The sequence below is a fragment of the Anomalospiza imberbis genome, chromosome 4 (assembly GCF_031753505.1).
Source record: "Anomalospiza imberbis isolate Cuckoo-Finch-1a 21T00152 chromosome 4, ASM3175350v1, whole genome shotgun sequence".
NCBI lineage: Eukaryota > Metazoa > Chordata > Aves > Passeriformes > Viduidae > Anomalospiza > Anomalospiza imberbis.
Genome location: NC_089684.1, coordinates 38,835,952 through 38,855,612, shown reverse-complemented (window position 1 = coordinate 38,855,612; position 19,661 = coordinate 38,835,952). Strand labels below are relative to the sequence as shown.

General features: G+C 38.2%; 2 long non-coding RNA genes across 3 annotated transcripts in view; one reads left to right on the top strand and one right to left on the bottom strand.

Moving 5' to 3' along the window:
• LOC137472630 (uncharacterized) overlaps positions 1–11,476 on the top strand; it is a 206,501-nt gene extending 195,025 nt beyond the window's left edge. Inside the window, exons 8-10 of one of the 2 annotated variants that reach the window (XR_010998320.1) lie at positions 1,091–1,272; positions 8,371–8,544; positions 10,192–11,475. This is a non-coding gene — a long non-coding RNA (uncharacterized lncRNA). Of the gene's footprint in view, positions 1–1,090; positions 1,273–8,370; positions 8,545–10,191 lie in introns of both variants that reach the window. The other variant, XR_010998322.1, reaches the window with a different exon arrangement.
• Positions 10,004–19,661, bottom strand: part of LOC137472629 (uncharacterized) — an 84,410-nt gene continuing 74,752 nt past the window's right edge. Inside the window, exon 4 of the long non-coding RNA XR_010998319.1 lies at positions 10,004–10,076. This is a non-coding gene — a long non-coding RNA (uncharacterized lncRNA). The remainder of the gene's footprint in view (positions 10,077–19,661) is intronic.

Below are 19,661 nucleotides of genomic sequence, written 5' to 3'. Positions count from 1 at the left end.
TGGAAATATTTTTGGGAGTGTCTCGTTCTGACTGGATTCAGATATCTGATATTTTGGCGATCTCCACTGTTTTTCAGGTTGTTGATATTTGTGGAAACTGCTAAAGATGGAAAAGTGCATTTGGTCACTTGAGAAGGCACAACACTGAACAACTGTTCCTCCTACAGCTGCTAGGGTGCTGCTCCAGGGTGCAGTTTCAAAGTTGGTATTGAATAAGTGGTCCTGCAGTGTGGTGGGTTTGCTTAGGCAGGTCACACAGGTCAGAGCCTCTCAGCTCACTTCAGTGTTTCTGGGTTGGAGTTATCTCTACCACTTTCTTTTACTATTATTTTGTTTTATGTTATACCAGTTAAGCCTCTGTGTATCTTGCAGTAGTTGTGGTAGTCGTGTCATGTCACATTGCATCATCTGGAAATCCCACTGGTCTTCCCCTCTGCACTGCTCTGTTACACTCCTGGGGTTACATCAGTGAGCCCTCCTTTGATCCAGTTCTCGTGTGTCACTGAAGGAGTTTGAGATGAGAATAATTTAAATTATTGGGCATTTTGGAACAAGACTTTCCCTTTGTAACTGCTCTGCCAGACTGACATTTGACCAATTTGCCAGCAGACATTTTATTAGAGGTCAGCTCCTATTGCCATTTTGAAGATGCTGTTACTGTGTGAAAAGCCCAAGATTTACACTGATTGGAATTATTCCACTGAAATATTTGTGTTGTCACACTTGAGGATTTGTAAGTTGTGTAACACCCATGTACAATACATTTTCTAAGTTAATGAACAATTTTCTGTATCTAGCTCCCAAATATCTATGCAGATACACACACACATAAGAGCCTCCCAAGACATGCATATCTCTGCCATCCTTCTGTGGTATCACCACTGCCAGACAAGTCAACTGCAATGGAAAACCAAGGAGCAGGACTCAGGAAACCCCCTTCTTTCATATTTGGTGAGAATTTCAAACTTTATCTCTTGTGGTGCTATTTTTTCCTGCTCATAGTAGGAAGAGGAGCAAGCGCTGCGTGATATTGTCTTCTCAAATCCTTGGCAGGGATTTTGAGACCACAACTCTTCTCTGCTTCTTAAAGGCTTTCCCTGGGAGAAGTTGTAGGACGTGGTGGAATTTCTTTCTTCTTTGTATCTGTGTTGGCTAAAGCAGGACAGAGGAGCTTGAAAAGGCTCGCCCTCCTCAAGGAACACTATCTGATTCGTAAGCATTCCTAGAGGTTAAGGCTGGTGACTATCAAGAAAGCAAATACTTCACGCAAGGGTAAGTCCTCTAATTGTGTTTGTGTTGAATAACTGCCAGATCCCCATGTCAGGATGTCTGCAGTCACGGCTCTGATCTCACCATTCCTTCTTCGGCTGTTGCACAATTGTATTGCATGTTTGTGGTATGGGAGAAAGTTGGAGAGCTGGGCTATGAAACCATCTCAGGGAAGGAAGCCATGTTTTATTTTAGTTGCTTGGTTTGGATAAAAGCCTGTAGGAGATGGAATAACATTAAAAAATCCCCATAATGTGGCCCATTCATGGAAAACAAACCTGGTTTTCTCTACAGATATGTGAAATATGAGGTTTGATAGCCAGGTTGGAAAAGGAAATGCCAATAAAAATGTGTTTGCTAGTGTAGTGGAAATCCTCACGTACATATGTGTGAAGTTATTACTTGTTCTACCTGGACTCTCACCTGTGATTGCAAGGTCTGTTGGGGTCAGGCTTGTAAATCCAATAAGGGAACTTTTGAAAAACTGGTTATGAATCTGCTCCTCTGATGGAACATTTCAAGGATCTGTTGTGGCAGGGAAGTAAGGCAAAGCAATGACAAATAACAGGTTACGAGAGAGGAAAGAAACCCAAAGATACTGCAATGAGTTTAGCAGGGGAGAGGGAAGGGAAGATCATCATAATTCCTTCCAGCCACAGTAGAAGAGTTTTGGAGACTCTCAGAACAAGCAAGAATTGAAAGCTACTCAGGTTACACAAATATTCAATCCTGAAAGAAGACAGCAGTTGCCTTAGCCACAGAAATGTTGATTAAAAGTAATATCCTGATCAGTCTCAGTTCCATAAATCTCTCCTAGATGATAAAGCTGTGCATTACTCCTGTTTGGTTAGAACAAAGCAAATGTCACAGAGGTCTAATTTCAATACAGAAAAATAGTAAGAGGTTGAGTTAATCTATGACCATCATGTCGTCTCACATAATAAAATCTGGTGAGCTGGTAGCAGTGCTGCAGGAGGATGTCAGTTCCACTTCCTAAACCAGGAAGGGGAGAATTATCCAGAGCAATAAAGAGCTTGTACAAATAATACAAGGGAAATCAGAAGTTAATCTGAATACCAACTCACTCAATCTAATCGGTACGAATAGCTCCCTGCCAACTGCTCTGTTACCTGAAACAGAGGTCAACTGATAAACATCAGCCAGTCCTCTCATTAAAAAAACGCAGCTAACAACCCCCCCTTCATCTCCAAATCTCAAATTCCATCGTTCCCGATAAGCACTAACCAGTTCCTCATCTCTCATTTGCAGTTCATATCCTGAGCTACATAGATTTGCTGTTAGAGATAAGGATATGAGAAAGCAAAGCCATATTAATACACATGCTGCAACCTGCGAGCCTCTCCAGGGCTGCCGTGCCTGGCACTGGAAATAGGGGTGGTCAGTGAGTCTGCACTGGGATTTGGGATCTGGCCACACCCCGGTTGTTTGGCAGCCTCAGCCCAGATGAACACAGTCAAGGAAAGCAGTGTGAGCCACCTGGGTGGGGAAACAGATGACTGGCAAAAGAAGGAGCAAGCAAGGAAGAATGGGAGTGAGAAGGACCTGCTGTGTGTCTGGGAGCTGAAAGGGGGAAGAAGGACAGAGAGCTGTAATCCCAAAATTATGAAAGGTGTCACCCGGCTGCCATCACACCATGTAAACTACTTTTGGATTCTCACCCCACTGTTAGATATTTGTCAAAGCTGAAGGCAAACCAACATTTTCTGCCTTTGACTTTCAGCATGAGTGAGGTTTCAGTGTCCTAAAAAACAGGTAACACCAATCAATGTCAGCATTCAGATGGCAGCCAGTAAAAGGTGGCTCCTGAATCAGTGTTCTGGGGTTTGAGTCAAACATTCCTCTTCAGCCATTTATCCAATGTTTTTTTAAATTTGTGGAAAGGTACAGAACTTGCCTTTTTTTGCTTTTCTTGGTAGCTGAGAGAAATAAGGGTTGAGTCAGCTGCACCACAATGCAGAATTCTTCTTTACAACAGGTTAGAGGCTTCCCAGAGAAAGTTGCCTTTTTCCGTTCTGCAGACTTTGGTTCTTCATGTGTTTTAGATTTGCAGATAAACTAGTCAAAACTAATCAAAAGCAAAACAGAACACAACCAATATAAAATCCCCCAAGAGACTTTTTAAAGGTCACTGACTCAACTATATTTAGTTTTAATATTTTTTTAATTTCAGAGTGCGGGAAATAAGCAGGGGTTATTTCCTTCAGCAAACCAAGGTTTTCTTAGTCTCTTTTTTTGACTTCAGATTTAGCCGAAGTAAAATATTATGACCTGTAATAATCTGAGAACAATATGTCTTGTTTACACTCAAATTGCTATTCACTGTCCCTCAGTGAGCCACAGGTAAATTAAATTTAAATCAGTTCTATGATTAAGGTCTTGGAGAGAAGCTGCCTGCAGGAGCTTATATATGCTTATATTTATGGAAAGTCTACCCTCAAATCAGAAATAAGTCAAAATTATTTCAGTGATATGTTTTCCTTTTGAAAAATTTCACTTTTTTCAAAGTGAGTAATATAGAGAAACCTATAAAATGGATTAATTTAGATCATTAGTTGTGGAAAATAGATGTACTCTTTCACATTATGTTTCTCTGTGAGTTATCACCCATTTGTCTTTCCAAGGACATGTTCTCCCTTTCCACTATTTACTTTTAATTTCAAAGGAGGAACAAAATGGGATGAGGGGTTTTGGATTATTATTTCATTTGAAATGCCTAGACAGTAATGAAACAAAATATCCTATGCATCCTTTAAAAGCCAGACACTTGCTATTGAAGGGGAAATAATTTCCCTCCCCCAGGCCCTGTTCCACCCCAAAAAAGAAGAGAAAGAAAAAGAGAACAGGTGCAGTTAATGGGCCAGACTAAAGTATCATGGGAGATTTTCAAAGCCACAGATGAATTTAGCTGCACCACTTCTGCGGAAAATAAATGAGTGTTGTTTATTTGGGTTTTCTGCAGTTTGAAATTATCCTCTCCAGTGTAGGCTTTGGGGGAAAGTCCACTTGAAATAATTGTAGACATTTGGAATTGACATGTCAGCACCACCTCATATGACAGGGACTAATGCCACTCATTCATACATGGATTTTTCACAGACAACCAGAACAGCAGAGAATATTGCCAAGCATTGCCATGAAAAGCAGGAATAGCTTTGCCTTATGATTCCACTCCTTATTTTGCTACTTTTTCAAAATTCTGAGTGGGGAACAAGGTCTGGGCATTTGTCTCAGGCAGGCAACTTTATGTTTTCTTTTCCTTTGCTTTTAGCAGAACTTACCCTCCTACCTGCACTCCCTGTTGTATTTGTTTATCTTAAATTGTCCTGGAAAATTATGAGTTTATGAAAATGTAAAGTGTCTTGATTCTATGAAATTAATAAATTATTAATTAAGAAGTCTTTCAGTCCCACATACCCCTACTCCAAATATATACATGCACTGAGACACATATGCTGAATCTATTAAAAAAGTTTTCAGGAACTTTGTAATTATATAAAAATTAGACAAAATGGTACATTTAATAGACCATCTGCTTTATTAATGGGTAACTTGCTCATCTCTAGGCCTACATCACACACCCAATTAATTTAAATGGATTTTATCTATGATCTTAGTTCTTTGCAAGCCTTGCAAGCCTTAGTTCTTTGCAAGCTCTACCATTTTGTAAAGTCACTGTGGAAACACAGTGAAAACTGTTTATTGAAGTGCTAATGGCTTATCCTAATTTCCATACAGGAGCTTTTATCCTTCATGCATTCTAACTTTAGTTGACCATCATCTTGTTTTATATTTGGTATTTAAAAATTGTTTTGGTAAAGTGGCTGAGTAGTCAAAAATGCAAATTACCTTTCTTGGACCGTTTTTTTCTTATTTTTATTTTTTATGAAATACCTTTCATGTTTTCTCCCTTGCATTGACCTGCTGCAGGTAAATTCAAAGCAAAAACCATGTTATTTCTCTTGTTCCAATGACTCACTTCAGTTAGGAACAAACTCTGTTGTGTTAGTTGTTCCTTCTAAGATAATATCGTACACTGCATTCTGACATAATAGTAGTTTTTAATTCAAAATCATAGAAAAAAAAAGAATGATTGAAAATAACCCATAGGTAATGGAGCAAGCTACTGTAGAATCATCCTCAGGTCTGGATTCATCTGTCTGTTTTTCTGCAGATTGGGGGGATTTTTTTTTTTGTATTTTTTTTTTAAGACAGTTTTTAATGCTTGAACAAATCCCTTTTTCTTCCCTTTGGTAATGTGGTTAACTGTCTGGAATGTGAGCCACTGGAAATTCTTCCCCGCAGAAGAATCTCCATTAAGCTTTCAGAGTTACTTCATCCCCACAGCTGCATGGATAGAAGGCTTTCTAGTGCCTAAATACTTACTGTATATGTCATCCTTAAATTATTTTTTTTTTCCCAGCCAGAGCTTTGGGAGCAGGTGCTAGTCTTTTGCTTCCTTTCTGCTTCCTCTGTGGGGAACGGGTTGGAAAGAGCCAACTAATTAGAAAATTCTACAGGGAAATTAATTCTGCAAACAGCTGAGGAATGGCATTTCAATATAATGCTCACTTTGTCTGTTAGCAGAGCACTGGTTGGCTTCACAAGTGGCAGCTCTCCCAGATGTTAAACATGTTGTGATGAGACCAGAGCTGCATCATATGTTGCCCGTTTACTAAAAGTTGTGGTGCTCTGGAAGAATAAATACATTAAAACCAACCTCTGGGACGTGCTGTGTTGTGTCACAAGGCAGCAGCCTGGGGTTTTTTACATATTCTTGAAGGGTAGCAATGAACCAAATAGTTTTTAGCCAGCTTAGTTCCGAATGTTGCCTTTGCTTTCATGTAGGGCTGGGGGCATGGAGAAGGAGGGGACAAGGAGCCTCACTAAACCACTCTGTGTAAAGGCCTGTGTTGTCAAAGCCTGCTGTACACTTCGAAAAAATATGTGCAGCTCTGTGACATGTCTGAGCAAACCCCTCACTTACCCAGCTGGCTGCTCATGTGCACGTCGGATCCGCATCCACAGGCTTCCCTCTTTGGAGGTACCGGTGACAGAAAAATGCAGGCAGGGCCCTCGGAAGGAGCATGTTCTGAGATGTTCATGGAAACAGCACTTAGTGAAGATGATGACAGATTATTCATGTCACCAGTACCTGCTTTGGTCACCTTAGTATTTCTTACTTTGGACTAAACCCCAGCCACTTGCATTACCTTATGAGATGTGCCTGGTTCTCAGCTCGCTTCTTGTGACAGACCTCTGTGACCCTCAAGGCCGGGTGCTCCTCCCAGCCACATTCCTCATCTCTTCCTTCCACAGCCCCCAAGTTTCCCTCCAGCTAACCCTCAGGGGCAGAATTCTCATTCACATTCCTCCCAGACTGACGTGGCATCCCTTCCACGAGCTGCCAGGAGGTGGCCCTGGGCTCTGTTTTAGCATTCAGCTATGCAGAAGTGGCCCTCACACTCCAGATGTCTGGGAATTTGCCCTGGGTTTAACATAGGAAGAGTGACTTGTGAGTTCCCATTGACTAATACAGAACTGCTTTCTTATCTTTTCGGTCTCAACATGATGTTGAAGCATCGGGTGCTCTGAACACCTCTTTGTGGTGGTTCATTTTTCAGGTGTCTTATTCCACCTCAGTGGTTCTTGTATTCTTGAGCTCTCTTTTATACTCTATCTCTGTTATAAATATCTCAATGTTTTTCCTTCCTCCATCTCCTAAGAACTAATTTTTCTTATCTAAGAATATGAAAAATAGGACATTCATGCAATTCCCATGGAGATATGTTGTTTTTTTGCAGCTGAAGACTTTCCAAAATAATTTTTCTTTGTCTTATATATGATTGACCTTATATATATGAGGACTTGATTTCTTTTTCTGTTTTTTTTTTAATTTCCATTGTCATGTACATCACAAATGCAGTATAATAATAATTCCATATTCTGTCTCAATCAAAAATCTCATCACTCCTTATTTTCTTATCAGTGTGCTCTCTCCAGCATAATTACATTGCTTAATATGTTGCACAGTGTTGGGTTCAAGGACTGCTTTTAATTATAAAATATCTATATCCTATTACCAATCCAGTGTTAACATGTAGATGTTGTTTGAGAATTATTTGGTTATAAACTTTATTTAAATTGAACCTTGAAATTTGGGCCATGCTAATGTTGATGTGTGATCACCTTCCAGCACGAAGCACTAACTAGAGGGCTTTGACTTAGAAAGAGTCGTTTTCACAGATGAAGATCATGCTTGCAGAAGAAAATAATAGCATTCCATCTTTGTCTTTAATAAAAATCAAGCCAGTTTCTATATTTTCTAAATTTACTTCACCTGTTAGCAATTACAATTTTCCTAATGAGATTTAATTGCTTAAGAAACCATTGAAATTAAATCCCAACTAAATATTAACATCTTCCCCTCATCTAATTCACAATTTGAAAACATTCTTTGCATGTTTTAATTTAATTTCTATAGATGTGTACCTTAGCAAACTGGAAGGACTAAAAAGCATCTATCTCCGAAAGAGATGTGCATGGACTTTTGGATGCGAGCAACTGGAATCTAAAGTCTCTTTGCTCTAGAGGGGTCCTAATGTCACACATAGAAGATTTATTCTGCAGTCACATTTTCTGAATTAATGGACTTTTTAATTTTGAGGTCCTAAATGCACCACTGCCTGGCAGTTTTCCAAAGTGCATTGTGATATAACGATGACTGCATTATGGAAGTTTGTCAAGTGGTCTGTGCTTAACATGGGGACCTGTCTGCACTTAAAACAAGAACCAAATGAAATTATTAAATATTATTATCACATATTCTTTCCAGAATTATATTTTTTATTAGGGTGTGCTTAATAATTGCAGGAACATTGGCAGCTGAAATTTCTAAAGTGATAGTCAAATAGGAAATAAAATGGAAAATGGGAAATAAAATGTGCTATTTATTGAAGGTCAAGATAGATTGCCTTTATATTCTACCTAGATAAAACTTCTTAGTGATTTAATTTTCTGTTTATTGTCGTCCAGATGTTCAAAGTACTGACCCAGCTGGTGTGGAAATTTCATTTTTTCCAGCTTATGATAATGAATTGAATAATAAAAAACAATCACAAAACATCTCCATATTGCATGCATGGAGATTCACTAGGATGATTTACACTAAAATGGATTTTTATGTGGAATGGGTTTCTTTTCCAAAGTTCAACGAGAGTCAAGACTACATCCGTACATGTTTAGGAGCCAAAAATTGTAAGTAAATGAGAAAGCACATCTGTGTGTGGAAGTTCTTGAATAATTGCACTGTTTGTTTAATGATATAGCTGATGTTATGAGTGCTCCTGGAGAGTACAGCAGAGCTGGAGCAGCAGGGATAAGGATGTTTTCCTTCAGGGTAACGTGAAGTGCTTTGTTTTGTCCTAGTGTGTTCAAGAGGACTACATTTCCATTTTGGCTTCAAGAGATCTTCTGTTTTAAAAATTTAAATTCTCTTTCAAAAAGGTAATGCTGGTTTAAGAAATAAAAACTTTTATTTATTTACTTATTTATGTTTCAAAGCAAAGTAGTTCGCTCACCCATTTTGGGAACAAAGCTACTCACTGAAGCTGATTGGAGTTTGCAAAGGGTTTTAGTAAGTCCAAGATTTAATTTTTTCAGTCAATTTTGTATTCATCAAGAAATTGCATTCATGTCTTTGTTTTGGTTTTTAAGTTTGTTGTTTTTTTTTAATGTGTGTTTACCACCCATATTGAAAGAGTTAATAAATAAACTCAAATTGATTTATGGCTTGTTTTGCTTGGACAAGTTTGTGAATAGAAATGTTGTATAGGATTTAATTAAATTCTTTCTTTCCTCCAAGAATGCCACTATCCAAAACAAATTGATAATTTTGTTCAGAAATTGTGCTCACACTTTGTAGTTTTATGGATACTCTTGAAATAAATTGACATCTGGGGTAGATATTCATAAGAACGATTTCCAAAGTTCAGAATGGAAACTTTTAAACTTTCATTCTGTCCTTAAGTTTTAATATATGCCTGGCTTAGTACTGCATTTCAGTATTTACATAAATTCTGTATTTTGCATAACACATGCACCTCAGCAGAATGTAAACCTTTTCTTGATGCATTTTGGCAGCAGCTGCAGGTCACATCCCTTGTTGAATTTCTAGATTGTTCACCGGGTCAACATTCAACACGCATGTTTTCTACTACACTTTAAAGATTTTCCTCTCTCTGCTCTGGAAATGTAAGTTTATTTTTTCTCTGAAATCCCACCAATTTGTTATTTGTAGGCATGGCATGGAGTGGAAGAAGGGATTAGGGGCCAGTGGGAGTGAGTCAATATTTTATTGTAGTGACACTGGTGTTATTCCAGCCAGTCAGTTTTACTCCTAAGCTGCTGACTGCAGTGCTATCCATGGCCGATGCTCAGAAATGAAAGGCTACACCTTTTTTGCTGCTGGTTAATGTGATGTAGCACAGATGACAAAATAATAGTTAGATATTTGCACCAACTTTATCCTCTGACCAAAGAATCTGACAGTTTAAAGCTGTGCCACCTCTCCCAAAGGCAAGGTGTGTGCAGTGTGGACCTGTGTCCATTATTAACAATATCCAGAAATACAAGAACCTAACTGTGCTGAGGATTCATCTAAGGATGTTATTTAAACACCTGTATTTTGTGGCCAGAAAACCACTCTGTTAAACTCACTTGAGGGTCTGCTGCCTCCGTAAGAGGAATGTGTTGGGGTGGCTAAGGGAACCAGGTCATGTCCCTCATGACTGAAAGAAAAAAAGTAACGGCATATGAATAAAACCCCAGAGATTTCCAGAAAAGACCTTGATATTTTGATCATAATCCAATAAATATTTTTTACACACACATTAGATACATTAGGCCAGTACTGGCTACTTCTGGAATCCCACCCTTAACACCAGCCTTCTTAAGTGCCAACCTGCTTGCCTTCTTCCCAGTGCTGAAAAAAAATCCCTGAAATCTCTGCCCCTCAGCCCCAAAACAGAAGAAAAGAAGTTAGTTTGTGGTTTTTTATTTGATAGTTTGGGGATTTTTTGGTAGGCCATCTAGAAAAAAAAATCTAGTGGAAATTAAATGAACATAAAATTATTTTTTATACATTTGGCAGAGTAATGTTTTTAAGAAGTCTGCTCATGAACCCTGTTGTGTAAGCAGCCACTTGCTCAGTTTGAGTAAAAGGATTTCTTGCCAGAAAGCAGAAATAAAAGATCACCAGCTGGGGATTCATCCTTTCCACTTGTATTTTCTTTGCCTTTGACTCCCAAAGTGTTTGGTGAAAATGGCAATGTTGTTGTACTTTTACAACCAAAGCATAGGAGATTAAAGTGAAGATATAAAAACACAAATGCTTGAGAAGTTATATTCCTGGAAAAGAGAGACACAGAGGAGCTGACATAGAAAGCTGATGCTCAGGAGTGCACTAAGAACCTTCAGAGGTTTGATATTTGTGAAAACAAAGCACTTTTTTAGGAGTCTAAATTACACATTGAACAATGCCCCAAACTTTTATTACATTCTAGGAAAAGAGCAGGAAAAAGAACATAAAATACTCAGTTATCTCTACTAAATAATAGACTGGATATTATATCCTGTCTTTAATATTATGGAAAAAAACTGAATTGTCTGAATTACTATCATTTTTAAGAACTAGAAACACAATCTTGGAATAAGTTATTATGCTGGGCTGCTTTTTAGCTGGGTTGTTTCTGAGGAATTAAAAAGAGCTGAAAATCTCATATTTTGCATTACATAATCAATGCAATTGATTCAATGACTGACCAAATACCCATCATTCTGTTCCATGCATAAGATTATGCCATACACGGTCAGGTGGCATTTGTCCAGAAGCCAACATGTCCTTTAATTTGCTAAAACCCTTGGTTTGGAATGGAATGGAGTCAAGTACAGGAAGGAAATGATTATGGAAACTGTAAGAATTTGAGACCTCAGCTATCTTCAGACACAGCAAACCATTTCCTCCTGTATGGCAGGTATGTAATTACTAATCAGACAAACATGCCAAGAAATATTTCAAGAAGGTATTTGGCTTCTGGAAGCTAATTCTGCCATCAGAGTGCTTGTCAGACATAAGCAGAGCATCATGCTGGCATATTTTTCCTTATATGAAGAGAAGTAAAAAGGATAAATATTTAGAGCTTGGGCTTTTACTGTCTGTTTCAAGGGACCCTACTGAATGTCTTTGCACCCTCAAAATATCTTTTATTAAAAGAAAGATAAGCTCCAAAGAACACTGTTAAACTTTTTTTTTTTTTTTCATTTAAATGGATAAGATTGTGATGGATACACCTGATTACTTTATCAGAGTCTAGGAATTTTAAGATCAGCTCAGGTTCCAGAAAAATTCAAGCTATTCACAAGTTAAAATAATTTTCAAGTGCATCATGTGAAAGTCAATTAGAAGTACAGATGTGATGCTGATGCACAGAATTCTCCAAGTTATTTGGAGAAATTGAAGTGGGGCACTGATTGTGTTTAGCCTTTGCACAATAACAGTGTTTCTTTCAGCTGGAAATGATGATGTCAAGCATAAAACATTTGCATATCTAAAACATATTCTAGACTTTAAGCCACTTCAAATACAGCCATTTCCAAATAAAACTTTGAATTTTGTCCTATATAGCAGTCATTTTTGTTCTCTTAAAATAATATATTGTACACAAGAATATCAAAATAACAACAGTATTCTTTTCCTAGAGTGACAGAACAAATGCACATAAGTAAAAATGTAGAATATTTACTGCACAGAAAGAAGACAACGTGTTGGGTGTGGATAATAATTTTTAAACTATGTTTTCAGTGGAAACCACCTCTTTCCTGAATATGGCTGGTTGTTATTTGTACTTACATCCTCTGAAATTAAAATTACCTTAAAGAATGTTAAGTGAAAGCCAATTTTAATTAACTACAATTTGTTCAGTTAATATTTGAGGCGATCAGCTCTATATGGAAGTAGTGCAGGGCTAAATCTGCAGAGAACACATTTATGGCTAGCACCACCCCTCACTTACAGGCACCCTGCTAGCTAGCAGGAATTTTTGCTCCAGGATTAGGCACATCTCTTCCTTAATGAATGGAGAGGAAGAGCTAAATCAGCTCAGAGTAATGTCACTGGAGAGCAGCAGGCTGAACTCTTCCAGGGAAAACCAGCAAGATGTCAGCTCTATCCCTGAGAGTGAGGCATTTAACTCTATTTAGGTTTCTCGGCTGAGAATTAAACATCTCTAAACTGTCTAAAGGAAATCTCAGGCCTATATTCAAAGCAGTCACCTGAGTGTGGACCTGAGAAGTGTTGGTAACTAAGAACCTGACAGGATTTCTGTAGCAATCCAGTAAATCCAATGCAATCCAGTGCAATAAGTATTCAAACACAGCCACATATATATGGAGACAGACTATCCAGCCAGAGACCTATAAATATAATATTTCTTCATGTATACCATGCAGTAAACTGTCTCAGTATACAGAGCAAAACAACAGCAAATACTTCTGCTGTTTCAGGACTCATTTTTGTAAGTAAATATTCACTTTTTCCAGTTTAAAATTTTTCAGACAATGATCATGGAACCATGACTTTTCAGCCCTACTGATAAAGCCTGGAAGACACTGAGTAGGTCATGCAGATCTGTGTTTCCCTGAGGGCACAGACTGCTCAGTAAATCTGCTTGGTCTTCTCACTTATGTATTGAACTTAAAAAGTCAGAACAAAATCCAACCCCTAAGAACCAGTAGCACTCCTGTTCAGAGGATGCTTGAGGGAGTTATTACAACTTGTTCTTTCTTCCACTTACCTTCTATGGGAGGAAATATTTATGGAGGAAACAAACTGAAAAAGATCACAAAGATCCTGCTACACAGATTTCCTGGTGTTATTCCACAGAAGAAGAGGCAAAAAATTCTTTATTCAAATTCCTTTCTCCATGCAAACAGGGGGCAAAAATACTGTCTTTTGTCAACATTTTGTTTTGCTCATTTGTTGCTATCTTCAAAACTATGAAGATACAATTTTTTTAATCACAACTGGGGTGTTCAATAACAAAAATGATCCTTTGAGTATGCATTTGTATTGTGCTGAAATGCATTGTTTGCTAAGTAGCCTTATCTATAATTCAGAGAGTGTTTGTGTGCCTTGGAAGACCATCTGGCAAAGTCTGTGAAAGGAATTAATTTAGTTATTTGGCTGCATTAAGGATGAAATTAATTTAAGATGAATTAGAACTTCTAGAGAAGTGATACTAAAAGAACCCAACAGCCAAAGTTCTTGGCTTTGGAAGATGCAATTAGCCACTACTGGAAGAGCCTTGATGAACATGCAGTAGGATATCCATTAGTGGATCTAGAGGGGCAATTTGAGGTGGTGTTCTCATTCCCTGGTGAATGCTTGTAGCCTGTTTCAGTGACAAAATAGATTAATTTAAATTACTGCTTTAAATTATTCAGGGACAGACTTCACTTCAGTTTGAGTCCCTCTCTCCTCCCTCTTGTTGCTCCACAGCCATAAAGATGTAGAGATGTTGCAACTCAGGTACCCAAGTGAAGGCAAAGCTCCATCTGAGAATGCTTGGGTTCCAGAAGGTTCATGTTCACAGCGTGAACTTAGAGACTGGCTAAGACATGTTGAGAAGACACTGGCTGGTAAGTCTTTGCTAAGTGAAGATACAGTTCACAAGCATTTGTTTTGAATCATTTTCAGAGTAATGATGAATCTGTGCAATTTTATTTTCACCTTAACAGGACATTGGATGTTGCTAAGAGGTTTGATGTATGTAACATGATACTCTATGATAAAAAACAATGCATTAGTGCGCTGAGTGACAAAAAGAGCGTGTCACAAAAAAGAGTGTGTCCTTAAGGATAGGCCAAGATTGTTTGCATTTATTTTAATGATATCCAAATGGTGTTCTAACTAAAGATATTAATAATTACAACAAGCAATAAAGCTCTAGAAAGAGTTAAATTTACTGTCAGGCTTTATTCTGCTGCAGTGTTCTGTTTGACATAGTTCTATACCCTTTTCCCTTCAATAAATGTCAATTTCTTTGCTTTATTTTTTAAATTTTCTTCAATGTCTTAGCTGTGAGGAGAGACAGAGCATGGAAATTGTCAGGGATATATCATGTTTTGCATCCACATGCTCATGGTTTTCCTTAGTGTAACTTAAAGGTCAGAGAAGATGCTGCAGGAAGACTTTCAAACAACAATAAATATGGGAGTTGTTCCAGAGGGTGGGACTGGTCTTCTGTTTATCTGGTACTAGAGGCACTTATGTGGGCGTGTAATTTGTAAGTGTTATAAAATGGTGGAATCATAATGGTCTTATCCATCTCCTACCAAGAAATAAGCAGCACTAATAAACTTAATCCTCAACACAGTCCTAACAGTATTTCCAAGGGCTGGTTCAGAAAATATAAACACATTAAAGAATAGCCAGAAACCCAATCTGCTCAGCAATCACAGATTTCTCAGTTGCGTGTTGAAGACATAGCAACCCAAATTACCCTTGAAATGACTCTATTTATTTCAAGTCATACCCTTTTCCCAGCTGTATTTTTAGACAACTCCATACTAGTCGTACAAGAGCTTGTTCCAGACAAGGACTTAATTTGGGTTTATGTTAACATATAATTTGTAAAAGTTTGTAATAAACATCCCTCGCTGAGACTGGCAGAAGCTGTAGGAAGGAAAACCCTACCACTGACTTTGGCTACTTGCTTTGATTCAAACCTCATTGTGTGATGTTTGTTATGAGAGCTCCAAAACTGCACAGAAGTGATGAATTGTCGTGTCACTAAGACCAGAATTTCCAAAGCAGCCTCATCTTTTTAGATTTTTGACTTCCAACATAAATATTCACCAGAGGCCTGGTGTTGGATTGGGAAGTGTGCTAGCAGGCTTTAATTCAGATAGCAAGAAATATGCAATGCATGATTCAAGACTTTAGGCCTGAGCTGGCATCCTGTAATGCACTCCCTGAAGCTAATGAAATTTTAGGGTGTACAGAAGTGCCAGCTGAAGTCTTACAAATAAACACTTAGTGAATATTTATGTAGATACGGTAAACAGAAAAGGAAAGTGCCAGTATGCACAGGCTGCTGATCATTCTGAAACTGCTGCTCTTCACAGACCAGTTTTTATATCCTTCAGAATAACAGGACCATCATTATTTTTCCAATGCTGAGTAAGTTTCCCCTCTGTTAGTCATAGAGAGCAAAACCAGGTCTGTAATCTCAGTTCAGCTGCATTTGGAAACAAGTCTTGTTCGTAAAGACGGAAGGAAACCAGGCAGGAATCTATTTCTCTGCAGAGGCATTCAATTTTTCCATGGTCTTTTCTCCACAGTGACCAGATTCTCAGCACTGGGTAAAGTTTTGGACTTTTTCAATATACCAGTTTATCATTGATACAATTCAGGATGCATCAATGACTTTGAAAGGGTGTTCTAGAAACTGCTGTGATATTGCAGTCTGTGTGAGTTCTGTTTTACTATTTAAATCATGTAGTTGTTCTGATCAAAATTGCTTGTGATGTTGTTTGAGACACTGAGCAAGCTTGTAATGGGAAAATCATTTCCTCTGAAATGCCAGAACTTTAAATAATTTAAAGCTATTCTTCCTGTTCTACCAAAGGGAAGTTTAATCTATTTCTTATCGGTCCAGGCAGATACTGTTTAAAGGCATTGGACTATCTTGAATTAAGAGGGAAAAAAGTGGTTGGAATAAATGAAATAAATATTACCATATAATAAAAGGTGGCAATTTAATAATTAGTGTGAAGCCTTGTGTTTATAGATTTTTCATAACATGGCATATGAATAACAAAAACAGAAGGTTGTTTATTCAGCATATAAAAGCCAATTTTAGAGGAATAAGAGATGGTGAGTGCCAGAGCCAGAAGAGAGTGAATATTTTAAAAAAGCTTTATGATTATGTAATTGAATGAATTAAATATGAGAATTCACAAAAATTCAGGTGAGTTAGGTTCTGTTCTCATTGACAGTGGAAAAATAAAAATCTTTCTGTTTCCCTACATGTACACACATTTATTACTGTTGGAATTAACAGCATCACAACCATGCAGTCAATGAGCCTCAAATTTCAACATGACTTAAAATGATCATTTCTCCATAACAAAGTGTTTATGTGGGGAAACCAAATAGCAGAATTCATTCAAAATAGATCAAAAATTATGAGTATTACCTTGTTAAGATTTGTTTCATAGGCAAAGCATGACCAAAGCAATACAACAGAAGAGCGCCAGCATGTCAGGAAGAAGAGTGGGAAGACAAGTGGGAAGAAGAGGGAATGACTGATCTTTCCATTATTACAGAGCTTGACAAAGCTGGAAATAGTTCCACCTTCTCCAAGTCGTAGTATCTCAGAAGATAATATTCTCTTAAACAAATGAATTTTAAAACCCTATAGGAACAACACCAAGGTCTCTGTGTGTCCATTTATACTTACTGAACTGCTGTTCCCTTGAGGAGTTTCAGCACCCTGCATGCTGGGTACTGCTTTGTTTTAAATCATCTCCACAAAGGTTTTTTGCAATCAAATAATTTACTTTTATACATGTTTTCTACCAGAGAGAGGCTGTGTCACAAGTAATGCCAGCCAGCACCTGCCAGAAATATGGAGGCCACACTTCTGGTGCTTGCTCCATTAATTGATACAGAAACAAAACTAGCTGTGACCAGCATTTCCACCTAAGGTCTGGAGAGGATAACTTGATAAAACTGGGGAAATACACATGACTAAGAAACATCTGCAGTGTCTTTTCCAAATATAACAGTAGTTAGGATCTCCATTTTCCCAGAGAGACAACACATACCTGTTAAACCTGATCATATATTCTGCCACACCACTGGAGATTAGGCAGTCACTTGACTGGCTTTATTGAGGTCTCACAGTTGCTCTGTTTCCTCTTTTATGGTGGATTCTTTTTCTGTGTTAAGCTCATATGTAAATGGGGCAGCTTTCATAGAGTTTTGGAAGTATGTGACCAGTATGTGACCAGGTTTTTTTATTGCTGTAGGTCTTTATTGGGTTGGATATCTTCCTCTTTACAAGCACCTTTCTGTCAGAGAAATGGAAGACAGCTTTCTCCTGCCTTCTTGGGAAGTCCTGCATGGAATAGACTCCTGCAGGTCATAGGACTCATAGCAGTAACACAGTCAAGTGCACATATTCCACTTTGACCCGTTTCTCACACTGATCTGACAGTCTCTTTTGGGAATCTGAGGAGCCTGAATGGCTCAAAATATTGTTGATGGGCTGCTGAAGGTTGGTCTACAGTTTTTGTAGAGTCATGAGGGAATTGAGTGTGCACGCTCTATAAATCATCTTGTGGCTGAATCTCAGCTGATGCTGAAGGCTTCAGACCTCCATTTTAGCAATGTGGTCAAAAGCAGGCTGGTGGCAACTGAAAAGTAAGACCAGGTGACTGCTATATCCAGTGGTAGTTTGTGAAAATTGCTTCAGTGGTCTCAGTACAAATTTTACTGACAGAATCTTAATATCTCCAAAAAAATTAATCCAAAAATAACTCCTAGTCAAAGGTTCAGGAACAGCCAATTAAAAACAGGAAGAGTGAACTTGCCTTTTCCCAAGAGGTATTCTCTGTACACCATCAATGAAATGCAAGGAGGAACATTGATGTTAGCACCACCCAGGCTGTCAATAAAGAACTTCTGTCCTCAGAAATACCAAATCAAGTTCATATGGATTTCCAATACCACTTTCCCACCAGGCTGCAGCAATCACAAAACTGAAGAGCATTCCCTCCTTCTTGCATCTCAGCAGTCTGTAAGCACTGTGCCTGTCACAGCATCCCCAAGAGGCCTCCTTTACCATCCTGTCTCATCTCTACAAGCAGCTGCTTCTGTTTTGCAGAAGAGTTTTTGGAGCTCTTGCTTTGCTTATTGAAGCTAAAGCACCGAAAAGCTGGTGAATATCTACGTTCTGTTGGGAAGATGAAATCCCACTGCAGATGGAGAGGTTTGCTTAACCTGTAAAGAAATTCTGGAACAGCTATTGCATTGGCAAAATTCTAAAATGTAACTAAGTTTGATTGTTCTTGGCTTCTCCTAATTTGCTTTTTTAGGGCTGTAGCTGCTCCTCACTCTGCAGATGTTTGTCCCATTACTGTTCACAGGAATTAAATATACACAGATATATAAGAGGGACTTGACCATCTACTCTCAATATTCCAAGGTCAGCTGAAGTCTGGACCTTTTAGTTCCTCAGGGAGCACTGGGCCTGAGGTTTTTCACAGTGCACAAGGCTAAAATTCAAATATGAAGCACAGCTGTTTGGACAGGAATCTTGGACCTCTTTGTTTTGAACTACAGTGACCCACTCAGCCTCACCAACACATGAAACTCTGAAATTCCTGCACAGCTAATGACTGGGATGTGAAATTGCCTGGCAGGCAGTGACCAGTTTAGGATCCTCTGGGATTTGCAGGTGGAAGGGCTGTTCTTTCCCTTTCTTTCCTCTCACTTACATTGCTCACACACATCATTCCATCCATGTGCAGGTTTGGACCTCTGTCCACTGCCCAAACTGCTGACCCAGTGATCTTGTTGCAGATGGTGACATTCCTCCCTTCTGCTAGGAACAGGTATTTTTAAGCCCCTGGTAACAGGTAAAATAGAAAGGGAAGCAATATGGCATAAACCAGTCAGTCAGTTTAATTAGAGACAGACCTCCTCTTTTAAATACTTTCTATATCCCCCAGGTAGTGCACGTATTTTGAAGTATTTAATACACAATAAAGTGCTACTTAAACCTTTTCTTTGATTATATGATGCATTATTAACCAAATGTTAAATAACTTGCTAAAAAGACTGGCAATGGATGAGGTGGAGGCTTCTTGGCTGGTTGGGCTTTTCTTGGAGTCAATAATTGATCTTCTTACATCCCCATATGTTTATAATTGAATTCTAAATAATTCAAGTCAATATCATTGTCTTTACAAAATTATATGTATTTTCTATATTAATGCCTGATCACAAAAAGATAAGGGGTATCTTCTTCCGTTCTGAGTGTCTGACCTTTCATATTCATTTTGCTGTTACAAAGCATATGAACTGCTATGGAAAGACTGTGGAAAAAAACCACAAGTTTTTTCTGTAGTGATATAATGAACATCTTTGTGCATCCAAGATAATAGGAATTCCAGAATTCGTGCTTACTATAAAACACAGCAAGCAAAAACAAAGCAAATCCTGATTTAATACAGAAATAATTTTAACTGCATCCTTGGCTGGGTATGACATAGAAACTGGTGATTGTTTATGCTTTGGTCTGCATTAA